The 13,654-nt window shown below is 39.1% G+C and overlaps 1 protein-coding gene across 8 annotated transcripts in view; it reads right to left on the minus strand.

Moving 5' to 3' along the window:
- The window catches only part of LOC119647231 (scavenger receptor class B member 1), a 268,776-nt gene that overhangs the window by 130,028 nt on the left and 125,094 nt on the right, over window positions 1-13,654 (minus strand). The window contains exon 1 of one of the 8 annotated variants that reach the window (XM_038048086.1): window positions 8,598-8,688. The exons of 1 other annotated variant lie outside the window; for it this stretch is intronic. The gene's annotated coding sequence lies outside the window, so the exon portion shown is untranslated. 6 more of the 8 variants (XM_038048085.1, XM_038048083.1, XM_038048084.1 and 3 more) reach the window with 6 other exon arrangements.

A 13,654-nucleotide genomic window follows, 5' to 3' on the forward strand; every position in this document is an offset into this window, starting at 1 on the left:
ATCGAGCATAAAACCTAGTTACCATTCGATGCAACTGAACATGCAAACTCCTCTTTCTAGGAGCGGCCATATTTATTCGTGTAATGAAGGTTTCATCAAAGCGCAATTGGAGCCTCAGCGCTAATTTCTTCTGCAATCGCCAAACTGTTTCAAGTGCACAGTCCAAAATTAAACCGTGTCGTAACAGCTATGCCCGTACAAACATACACATACGTTCGCGCTATGTACGGACTACATTCTAATTGGGAATATTTCGATGTCAATGCAAAATAACCACTCATGCCTTCGGTTAATAATTTTTTTCGCGGTCTCGCCATTGTCTGAAATTTGTTGAATTGATCGTGTATGTAATTCCGATGGATTTCGATGGTTGGTGCGGCGGTGAATGCATACTAACGTACCAAAGTTTATGATTTTGATATCTAGGTTAAATCCAGGTAACGAAACTAGTGAAACACATGAAAACATAATGTTTAAACAGCTGAATCCGCGAATTGTTTCCATTGGCCGCCGTTGTTTTACTACCATTCAACATTTCTTACATTCAAAGTGGCAAGCGGTTTCGTAATGCGGACATTAGCTACATACGACAAAAAAAGATTTCACAAATACTGAAGTGTTTCGCGATTGATAGTATCAGGTTGCAAGTTTTTCGGTGGTGATGGCGGTGAGTTTTTTCCTCAGGCTAACATTGAGAAAACTGCAATTGTGTGCTCCAAGTAACATTGAAAGTGCAAGAAGAACTTAGACTCTGTTTCAAAAATGGAAGTGCAATTTGACCTTAATGATGTGAACTGCTATTTAGTTATTGGTTGAACCGAGTCTTGCGCTGAGGTATATGAGTGTTTACATTTGGTTATGAAAACTGGTTTAGACTGATATCGTGAAGATACTCGGCTTGTTATATTATACATGTACTTGAAAATACGGCCTTGCACCCGAAAAACATAGGAATGAAATATGCATCTGCATCAAATAGTATCCGCCAAAGGTGTCCCTAAAATCTCGGTATTATGTCCAAGAATTAATTTCGTTCCAAACCCGACAAGGGTTTGGAATTCTATGTGAAAACCTTGAAAGAGTCAAAGATGCACCAACTTTTCAAAAGTTTAATGAAATTTAATCATTAACCTTAGTGAAAAGCTTTACGCAAACAGTGACTTTGAGGTACCAACGAATAGAGCACAAATCGGTTTGGATTCCGCCACCATTCCATCAGAAAATATCAAAATTCATTATTATCAAATAATCAGTTTTTCTCAATTTGTATGGAAGCGAATGGCGAAACCACTAGACGATTTATCCATACACCGAAATGGATTCTACTCCCTACCCCTTAGAGTGCTCCTAGGAATGCCGAATAGAATAATAACAGTGTTGCGAACACAATCATATGAAACAATGAATCACTTCGAAAAAGTATAAAGAAATTTCAAGAAAAAAATAATGGAAGTTGCTGGGTCTAAAATTATAACAACGTCAATTATGAAAATTTCGTATTGAAAAATTAAATAAAATAAAATAGACAGAAACCTCCACAGTTGTACTTTGGACCATCATTTTCGAGTCAATTTTGGTTACTCTTTAATTTTAGGGGAGCCGCTTGAGGCCTAGAATACGATGATGATTTTATCTTCTTTATCAAAGCTGGCGTAATGTTATTCAGGTGAATTCAAAAGGAACTCACTTTGTCTAGATCGATCAGTTATTCTCAGGGCCTTTTCGGTTGAATCAAATTCATTGCACTCCCCGATTTTTGAAATGCATCAGGCTCCATTTATTCGGGAAATCGGCATCAGATGAAGAATTCAATTACTCCAAATTACACAGAATAAATGGCAAGCTGAGAAGATGACAATGCCGTTCCCAATATATCTTTTCGTTGCACATGCGTAATTCATGAGTAGTCACCGCAAGGAAATGGATAGTAGTTTATTAAGCAGTGGGTAATAGACTTGCTGCAAGCTCCGACTAACAGGGGTCTTTCGAAAAACTACACCTCGGTTTTTTATCTCTTCCAAATTAGAACCCCAGATCAAGAAGACTGTATAAAGGAGATTCAACTCCTGGCGTATTGTCCGACAATTTCTAGTAGAGGAAAATCATTGCTCATCTTCGACCGCGACAGTAATTGTGGAAGAAGAATTCTGCACATATTGTGTTAGTGCCGTGTATGTAAGGCGTTGTCGTGTGCCCTAGTGGTTGCGAGCACAAGGCTGTGAGGATTTGGCATTGCACAGTTGTTCACAGTTGTCCCACAAGTAAACCATCTAAGCGCCATCGATACACTAATACACTAACTACATGGGTCTTGGGTCAGTTAACTACCCACTCTCTGCTCCAAAGATACAGCGATATTCCGTGCCCCTTTGCCAATTCATTTGATCCTACGTGCAGTGTCCTTGCCAAAGCGAAGGCGACTCCACACACAACATCGGGCCATATATGAGAAACATATTTTTCAGCATTCCGTCAGCTAAAGTAATTTTTGTGGCCTCTAAAATGCCTATGGATGGTAAGAGCAACCGTTAACGGCGCGATGATTGAGAGGCATCAGCCGTTCAATCTCGCTGCTCTGAGCTCCAATCCCGCGTTTGTTTCGCTAGTGTGAGCTTATCACTTATGTGGTGATAGTGAAATTTAAGCACAGTCTGACGGTTGGATGCCCTATACTCCACTAAATGAACAGGAAACACTACTGTAAGAGCTACCCTGGCGCGGACCTCCAAATAACGTTAAAAGACACAAGAATTTGTATGCACGAAGTATGAATGTGGTAAAATTCAACTAAACAAGCACATCTAAACAGGAACCTTAGTTAACCCATGCTTAGGTGCTAGCGAATATGTACACCTAAATTTTGCCACTATTTTAAATTTTGTAATTGTGAGATTTACTTCACCAAACTCCTCAACTTTCCCGTAAGAACTTTAAGTGATGATTTGTCAATACTTTTAGGCCCACAATAAAAGGCCTAAAATTATACAAGGCGGTGTTATCTATGCACTCTCCCAAAATAACAGGAGAATTGGTTCTAGTCTTCAAGTCTCATCTACCGGATGGATTAACTCTTCCCGGTAAAAGTCGGGTGATTAATTTACGCGTCTGCCAACTAGGGTTCAATAACGTAAGAAATCTCGAAAATCTTTACAGGCCTTATCTGCACTACGGGCACGAAATAAAACGAGAACGTAACTAGGCTTGCCAACATTACAAAATACGTATTTAGGAAAATGGAAAATGACGCACTGTGTATATGAGACCTATGCGACGGTATGACTGCGAAACGTGGATCTTAACTCTAACAGTGCCTGCAAACGGCTTTAAAAAGTACGTCATAATATAGACTATGTGAACAGTGGAGGCGAAGAAATTTAGGTACAATAGGGAGAACGCAGAAGCCTCCATCTCGATCAAGTGACTAAAATTCCAACGCGCCGGCCATATTCTGCGAATGAACGACAGGAACATAACCAAAGGGGTATTTAAGAGAAAAACAAAGGAATCAGGCATTATTATTACATATAAGGAATCGAATACAATTGAACTCTGTGTATCAGCGAAGCCAAACAGAATAGACAGTATCACGACAAGGGAGACAACAACAACAACAACAAACAAGCACCAGCTAGTTATTATCAGTTAAATTGGTATATTTACAGAATATACTATATATCGCATTTTAAATAAACTATCTATTGGGTATAAAGTTGTAGCCTGGTTTTGATGTTAAACCTTCCACGTTTAAGGTTACTCTGAAGAATAGAACCGCCAAAAATCTTTGTGACATGAAAACCTTTGTAATGCTTATAAGGGTCACTCATCTTTAAACTACCGCCATAATAAGAGCGCAGAAAGGAATTGACCAAACTCCATGCTGAAATTCTTCATCTCTCATTCAACACCATATAGCGCTCTTCTCTCTCTCTCTCTAGTGGATCTCAGACAATCGAAAAAAACTGCTGCAGATTTTGCCAAGCATCTGTACACATTTCACGTCGTCATTATTACCGAAAGCTACGGAATATATCCAGTTCTTGAAGCTGCACTAAAAGTTAACATTCGTCGATTTGATGAAATTAACAACCATCAATGGAAAGAGGGATGCGATCGACAACAAGACTTAGTCTAGTTGCTTTTCTAGTGTCGCTTTTGCAAAAAGGAAAAAGAATGAATAAAACTATACACGATGTCCTAAATCCTTCAGCTTTACAATTGCAAAAAAGGCGCAAAGGGCCTAAGAAAATATCGATCACAATTGTTGCACAGATATTTTTACGGATAAATAGTTTTTTCAGGTATTCACAGTGGTGACATATATACAGTGTTAGGAGTTGAAAGATTCATCCAATACTACCTAAAATATCCTCCGAATGTCCTTTTTAGTAATTCCCTCCTGGTGCATGACTTTGGCCAGCTGATTTATTACACCAAAATCTGAAATGGGTACAAAGTTTGCTGAAAAAACGGTGTAATAAAACAGGTGAGATTGGGATCTTCAAAAAGGTAATGATTTCAAGCATCAGCGCCGCTTCTGCAATGGGAGAAGCAAAGTGAAATCCTTTCTTTTTCAATAAACTAGCTTTTTCAAGATTTCTTCTATACCGGACTCCCGTTTCCCCTACTAAATCCACAACCATTCAAAATTAATTTTTAATACATATATTTATTTTTAAGATTTCATTGAATTTTCATTGCCCCTCCATTTCCTCACAAGATTAAAAACTAGACCCAGAAAAAAACCACTTAGGGACTCTTTCACCTCCTTCTACCTTCCACCCAGTCAGACCCATAATTTCAGCTTGGTATCCATTTAACACAACTATTATGTCGTCAAAATTGACCATCTGAGTTATCACCTGCCAAATCAGTAGAGAATATTTGGACTTCAATGATTCATTCACACTTTGCATAGCCCAAATATATCGGGGTTCAAGTATCGCGCCATTTTCAGGGGGCTGTTAGCCACGAAGGTAAAGCAAAGAATTTGTGGGTATACTTACTAGGGCTAATATGTGATAAAACCAGGTGAGAAGGGAGACTTGAAGATTGTCATCATAGTCAGTTGAGATGGAGGAAAGAAAAGAAAATTTAGTTTTAAGGAGGATTTTTTCTCTTTTTCGATCAAACACATATTTGTGTTTTCACATTCCTTAGGTTCGAAATCTAAGGGTGCGCATAAAAGAGGCACACAGGCCATTATTTCTCCTATAGCAAAACTCTCCATCAAATAGCAATGCAGGAGTTCAAGCCTTCTTAGCTTCACCAAGTCTAATTCGTGGCTGATAAAAGGAGTGACGTTTCAGCATCAGGCCACTACTCAGCGATGGAAGCAGACTCTTTCTGTCAAAGAGATATAAGTATTATGCTTCTGTTTCAGAGGGTGAAAATCGACAAGTAAAACAAACAACAGCTTGATAGTTGTGCTTTTGTAAGCGCATCATTACTTCCGCGATACCAACAAGAGGTTCTGCTAATAATCAAAATCGTCCTACGAAGTGAAGGTGAACCAACTCATAAGTCCAGCAGAATAGTTGCCTTTTGACGAATGACAGTACAGTTGATTACAATATCTAACCAATTCCGGAGACCAAATTTTGCACTGAAATTCAAAAAATTTGAAGTCGTTTAAGCATTTAAGCGCTGGGAGTGGAGAAAGAACCTTTCAGAAATGGTTGCATTTTTTAAGGTTCATGATTCGCAGAAGTGGATAGCTTGTGTGTTATTCCAGTTCAATTTCATGAGCACTGTTGAGAAAAATTCCTTAAAACGCTCCCTGTTGACATTTTACGAAATTTTAACAGAATATATTCGGAGCCAGAATTGAATCTATTGAATAATTTGTTTATTAGTCGCTTCTATCATATAATAGTATGAATGAGCAGTGAAGACATTATGACTTTTCACGAGATTGGAATTGAATACATGCTCGTTGGAACTGTTCTAGGTACCATCTAACTATTTCGTAATTAGTAAGAATTGAAAAATGAAGTTGGAAGTTGGAAGTTGCTTGATAGCTACCCCAACAGTAACCCGAAGTTTCTAATAATTAAGCTGCCTTAGCAAATGAAATATAGTAAACTCCAAAGTCTCTTGACTTTGAACAATTGGCAGTATAAAAGTGTTTCGAAAATATATTGACCTTTATAAGCATCCCAGGGTTTAGCAAACTCAACTTGAAACGAGAAAGAAATTCTTTTGCTTATTTCAGATAGAGAAAAGGTTGAAAATAATAACTTCCATGAAAATTAGCCACTGCACGAAAAGTACTTGAATTGCACTTAATTTGTAACAAGCAAAACAAAACTTTTCAGATAATGCGTAGTGCGACATTTAATGGGGGCCTGTTTGAAGTCCATGAAAGCCAAATACTGGCACATAGTCTTTAAGACTTTTTTTAACTATCAACTTGTCATACACAGATGTGAACGCGAGAGTGAAGGTCAAGGAGTACTTCAACTTGTATAGGCAAGTACCAAGCCTGCCAATTTACGAGTTTACTTGACTTTACATATTGCCCTCTCTCGCCACGAACTTGAAAAAGGTTGTAGTTTTCGAATAACTGACAAATAAAAAAATTTGCTTGTCGGGGCGTCATCAACATTTCAAGACCAAGGCAAATAAACAAAGACTATCGTAACAGTCCAACTTTCAATTTGCTAGCATGCGAGAATAGAGTGTTAGTAACATTTAATACAGTTCAGTGACTCTTTGGAATCAGACGATTTAGAAATTAACTTGGAAATATGCATTCTAACTTCAAAACGGGACCCTAAAACCTGACTAATATGTAAAGATATTCAAAAATTTGTCTTAAGGACTCCTCTTAGAAAATTCCATGAAATTTCAAATAAAAGCCTTTCTTACTACTCGCAAGCTCGAAACGATCCAAGCGAACAGATCCTATGCGGAAGAGCGAAAGTTCCATGGAAATTATCTTTTTCTTGGATAACTCTTGGTCATTTGAAACTTGTTATTTTAAAGAAAGTGAGCTTAGGTCCTAATTGCAGAAAAGTATTTATTTGATGATGATGCCAGGGCAACTAGTCGAAAGGTTTAGATTAATTAAATAATTTTTTTTTCTAAAATTCGGCCTAATCACACTTTTAATAAAATATAAAGTATCTTCTTTTATGGTTCTTATTTCTACACAACGCGGGGTATGTTTATGCGGTAAGATTTATTTCTCAAAAAAGCACTACTATATGTCCTAAATACAAAGGACGGCCTCCAGCTAAGATTCGTTATCTGCAACTTAGAAAATTTTCTCGATATCACAACAGCATTTATGCAAGTCAACAGATATAGATACACAACAGTTATCATTTTAAATTTCTCAAAATTCGGAAAGCTCTCAGAAAAAGTCAGTCATCCAGTTTAGGTCACTTTCAATTTTTCTTGAGCTCTTTTGGCTGGTGTTTACCAGCATCGTCATCATAAGCATCGAAATGTTCAATTTATTTAGGCAAATTTGTGAAAGATCTTTGTATGCACGCAAACATTTTCCCGCATTTTTTGTGTCTTCGGCGGCAATAATTTCTCTTTGTGTATCTGTATCTGTACATTTGCATCATTTGTGTATTATTGACTCGTTCCGATTCAAAGCAAAGTCTACGTTGTCGTCATTTTCAGTTCAAGCAATGGGAAGTGGGTATGCACTCTCCGAAAAAGTTGCACAGCCAAAACCGGATATTTTCACTTTTACTGTATCTACAAGAGTCCAAGCACACCATATGATTGAACTGCACATATGACGACTACGTTCATATGTAGATAGGTATGAGCAAATACTAAACACGTTTTCGTACGTAATTTTTGTAAGCCAGTTAACATGTGAGCATAATAAGTCGATCAAACCTACAAGTCCGCTATGTCCAAACAATGTTTTGCGGAAGTATGAGCTCGGGTCGAGTTGCTGCAATCCAAGAAACACACAAAAGCTCGTACGTAGTCGTTAGGGAGATAGTACTGCTGGTTGAGTATGAAGCAACACTTATGACTTCTTTAAATCACTTGCAATATGTTCACTCTACTTCCTGAATCTTTTTATGCTGATTTTTCAAAAAGAGATGAGTTTTGCTTTCGGTCAAATTCACACTTCACCGTCACAACGTATAGTCTATGTTTTCGCGATTACTTCAGGACTTACCCCCGAGGGGATGGAAAGTAAGACAGTAGCAATTTAGTGCTTGCTGAGATACCTTATTATTATCATTTCTTTCTGTGATCAATCATATACGTAATTATCGGTACCTAAAATTCCGTGGTGGATTCGTTACACCTGACTAAGCTACGCACGCATGCCAGTACACACACGATTGTAACTTCCGATTTCTATTTTAATTAATGGAAGATGCAAACCGAACTTCAAGCCTCGACCGTTAACACTCTTCTTTCCTAACCTGGTTTTCGACTCGCTGACGCCTTCTTCAATTATTAGGCACACTCTATGGTTCAGCTTTACCGGAGTCGTGCAAGTGAGTGCTGAACAGGTGAAAAGCGCGAAATTCAGACAAAAGTTTCGTACATTCGAAACAAACTCTCACGACGGACTTGGCGTTACTGACAACAAGTCGTCGAACAAATCGCGTTGTTACCGTTTATCAATCTTGTTGGAGCCGCTCGGCGATGGTAGTGAGGTGAGAAAATTCCATAGGAAACAGCCGAAGCAGTGTTAGCCACAGCAATCCAACCTGCATTTGAAACGAACAACCAGCCAGACAACCATAGAGCCACAAATTTGAAGATTAGTAAATCAGCCAAATCTAGGGTTGGTTCGATACTTTGAAGATTTGGGTATTGTTAACGAATGTTAGCGATTTTATTTGATTTCGATACGGAGAGGAAAGTTCGAAATACGTATTTCTGTTGCAACCCAAACCAACATAAACTTATTCAGCAAATAACTTGCAAAGGAAAATAGTTGGTGACTTATGGGTATATTGCATCTTCAGTTGAAATTGTCTTACAATAAATTTATCTAGCCGATCAAGATAAGCGATGTGAGGTGGGGTTTAGGGATACACTCAAAGTTTTACCTGCTCGTCTTAAAAGACGACTAAAAGGGATATAAATTTGTGGGCTAGCAAGCTGCGACCTCAACAACGGCTCAGATAGACACTGATCTCAGGTCAAAGGCCTTTGGCTATGGATGATGATTACTTTCTGAAAGGTTCGCACACTTCCCCAAAATGATCCGTTCTACACCTCGACCGAGAATTGCAGCGTGCATTGTTACAGACGGCTACTGCAAGGATCGGTCTATTCACTTTGGAGCCGGTTTCAAACAGACTTCATAAATGTCCAGTGCTATACATCAACGGAGAGTTCCAATATAATGGAGAAGGATGCTTTCAGTTCAGGATACCAATGCCAAGGTGGACTCACACAACGACTTGCTCGGACGTTTGATGTGTTAGGTTTTAGCTGACCGACACCGTACGAACAATCAGATTGGACACTTTGCAATCTGTAGTAGAATTAGCAGTTCTCGCATGATCCATCTGTCACTCGACGGTGGGAGACCTATCTTACTGACCGGGCGTCACATAGCCTGATTAACACGGCTGAGAATATCGATGAGCTCAGGGAGCCGATCAAGTCCCTAAGGGACATCACAAAATCTTACTGACTGCAGAACCATGGAAACGGATTAATGAACGCCAGTAATGTTTATTAATGCAAATACTGATATTTCATTGTTAGGCAACTCTTAATTAATAATTTCATTCCTAGTAACACCGTGAAATTACACCCAGGTAAGATATTGAAGGCTCTATTGTCCACTGCAAGTGATGGTGACGCGCTCCAGCTTCGATGCCGTGCGAAATCTAAAAGTTGAACGCAGTATGCGCCATTTGAAGTGACGCTGGTCACGGAGCCAATGGGAACCCGAATGCTTCTCAGGGAGCATACGTAGTAGAAGAATTCCTGAAAGATATGCTTTGGGCCCACTCATTTGCGGTTAGTCCCATTTTGGAAGTTTCATGATGCTCGTGATTGCGGCCAAATCGCGGGGTAAGTGCATGGTGGGCTCACGCGGGTAGTTGCATTGTACAACTTGAGGAATGTACCCCTTAGTTGTAGTAGACCTATTAGATTGGCCTTAACTGGTATAAATACTGAGTCTACACTCAGTATAAACACGTAACACGGCGCAAATCACGGAAAAGCTATAATTGTGGTCTCCAGATTAATTCATATCCAAAGAGGACCGTGCATACATAGCTGGTGCTTACGTTAAACCCCCAGGATCTTCATTGCGCTAGCCAGGGAGACGGAATTTTCCGCAGATCCTAACGATTTCAGAATCAGAAATTTCAGAAATTCTGTGATGAACATAACGGTGGACCCCTCATCAGTTATGACGAGCAGCTGAAGCCGAAAGCTGAAGGAACACTTCATCACAGTTCTTAAGTGAGCCAGATCTGGTGACGTTCCGCCTCTTGCGGGTACAACGGTTAGTGTTCATAATATACAGATGCTGCTTTTTTTTCCAGATATGAAAGAAATTATATACACCATTAGTGCACTCAAACGGAGTAAAGCCGCTGGGCTTGATCGTCTCCCCGCAGAGTTATTCATCGCCTTACCTGAAATTTTTTCAGATCTGTTACTTTCACTGGGAATCCGAGAACTTCCCATAGAATCAAAGAAGGGAATGGGCGTTAAGATTCCAAAGAAGGGCACCCTTGTTGAGTGCGATAAAGATAGGGGTATTTCCACGCTTCCTGACATCGCAAAGATAATAGCTAAAATAAACCTGGAACATTTCGAGCATCATTTCGAAACTTTGATTTGTAAAGAGCAGATTCTCGCTCTGGATCCTCCTGCATTAACCAAAAGCTACCAAATCATTTTGAAACAGTGCGCGGAGTTCAGAAGGCTTTCGCCAGCTTCAAGAGAAAGATTATCTGGTGTGAGATAAAATCCTAGAGAAATTTGGTCCGGAATCTGCCAGTCTGTTGTTATTGGTGACCTTTTTCATACTGACTTTCCTGACAAAGTGGAAGCGTTCAACGGACCATGACGTCTTTCCTTAAATACCTTGATAACGCTAATGACATCTGTTTGCTCGTTCACAGAGAAAGGGAACTCAAATTTTTAGAGAATGAATCAGGAGAGTCGAACTGAAAATAATTACTATCATAACTAAAGTCTTCTTATCTGCAATAATGGACACAACCTGGAAGATTTTGATTAAGATGTATACCGCCTTTGCTGTTTTTGGAATATCTGGAAATACAGCTATTTCAACACTACACCATCAAACTGAGATATTTCCCAGATAATGTTCTTTCTGTGTTGCCATATGGTAGTAAAACATTAAAACTGATCTTCTCTGTTGTTCGAAATCTCCAAGCCTTCTCCAACAACGCACATGCTTATTACACGTGGACGATGTGACAAGAAAGCGAAAGTAACAATCGAATGGTTACACATTAAGGAAGACGACAATTCTGTTCTGGCTACGTCATGCATTGGCACCCTCTTCAGAAGGAGTGCCAGTGTCTCTCTTAGAAAACCAGATGGAACTCTCCCGAATTCCAGAGATGAATTACTACAGGCTCTCTTGGAAGTACATCATCCAAGAAATTAGATGGTAGAAGTGGGATTAACCGAATTAATGGTTTCTGTAAACCTTTGACGACGAACGTGTAGCAAAATCAACTGGACCATCGCGAGAACCGTGGTTACCAATAAAAAAGCGGAAGCTATAATACTTTTCTTTGAGCGTTTCGAGGTACCTGGAATGAATGCCATCTATCCGGCGATGCCCAAGGAGGTCATAAAGTACTTAACGTCACCTCTAGGAAATACTTTGTATGTCCCGCTCTGGGCTAGGCTGTGCTTATTATTGCCTCGGAACTGTATGCAGAGATGTTGATTTGATTTTCCAATTGGTGCTTCTGACGTAGCCTTTCAGTAAATCCAAACAAAGGCAAGGGAACTGAATGATTTTGTTTTCCAAAGATGAATGGAATAACCCGTCAACCCTGTAAACAAGTTAAACATATAGGAGTTATCCTAGATAAGTAGTTTCTTTGGGGTAAGCATGTAGTGGCAAAGATGAAACGAGGTATCAAAGCTTAGGGGCTGGGCAGCCTTGATATGGGTACTCACTAAGCTTCTTGTAATAATGTAGATACATGTTGCAATCATTTGGCCGATTTTCGCTCACGTGAATCTGAACAGGGGCATCGCAATAGCAGTGATAGCCCATCCGTATTGAAGGCGTTCACCAGTCCATTAATCGTGCCGAAATCATACGGAAATGTAAAAATCGTTTAAAAATCTTCATAGATTCAATACGAAGGAAATACTCTGAACACCCTGTCGGTGTGGCACAGAGGGAAATGAAATCGCAAATGCCTTAGGAAAAAATTGTTCAATTCGTCCTTTACCGGAACCGGCACTAGCAATTGAATTATCAGAAGCTTGGCTAATGCTACTCAAAAACTGTTATGCAAAAATGAAGCAAAATTACGAGCCTTTTATGAAACGTACTGATATTGTTGATTTCTGTTCGAAACGGAAATAAAGTTAACGAAGTTGCACATCTGCAGAGTTTGGGTTCCTCCCATCAAAAAACGAAAAGAGGGACGAAGACGGCTACGGTTTCTTACCAGGGCAGAGGCAATTCCTCAGACGCTGCCCCAACCCTGCCCTGGGAGGTCTGAACTGTAGGCGGATTTATGTATGATAGAATATAATTAGCACCCTTGTCGTGTTTTGGGAATTATAAAAGGGAGTGCATCGCCCCGTCTTCGTCCCTCTTTTTATTTTGGAACTTTGGGTGTTAACTCAAAAAGAAGAGTCCATTTGGTCCGGTCCTACATTAAGTGCATGCGGACTTAGGACTCCTCAATTCCTAACAAAAAATTACCCTAGTAAATTTAAATTATATTAAATTTTCAAGATGAGTGCCAAATTTTCCAAAAAAAGAAAATAATTTGTCGTAATTAGTTTCGAAAAAGATGTGTACAGGCCTATTATAAATATCTGTATTAATGCTTCTTGGCGATATTAAGCTATTTGTCCGATGCTGTAGTTTACTCCAATATTGTAGCGATTTCTAGAATAGTATTGTGCTTTTACATTCTTGAACTGTGAGCCACGAATGATAAAGAAACAAAAGGAAATTAACAGACTTAAACATTCTTAGGATACATACATACATATGTATAGCCAAGATTCGTAGGATAGGAAATTTACCATATTTAATTTTCAACCATAAATAATTTTTATTTGATTATCCTATAAGTGATAAAACGTTTTAAAGGGATTCCTGAACAGCACCACTGGAGAGCCTTGATATATTTCACTCACATTTTCCCAATTCTTTCAAAAGTGGGTTGCTTCTTTGATATTCTCAGAGTATTAAGACGTGCAAAATTGTGATTTATGCCAATGACGTTCCCAAACCCGTTTGAGAAAGGAAGAGAAATGATCTGAATGATCACTTGGAATCTAGGCGCCTCAGCGAGTATGTGGGGCTCTCTTAATGGAATCTGAGATTAATCTATTTCATCTTGACCGCACTGAGAAAGTGGAGACATGGAATAAATTCAAAGTATTCCAGCTTGCCATAAAACCATCTAAAATGAATAGAAATGTATGGCATAAAAACCTACAGATTTCGAGATTTTCTTGC

This window comes from Hermetia illucens, chromosome 1 (assembly GCF_905115235.1).
Source record: "Hermetia illucens chromosome 1, iHerIll2.2.curated.20191125, whole genome shotgun sequence".
In the NCBI taxonomy this organism is placed as follows: Eukaryota; Metazoa; Arthropoda; class Insecta; order Diptera; family Stratiomyidae; genus Hermetia; species Hermetia illucens.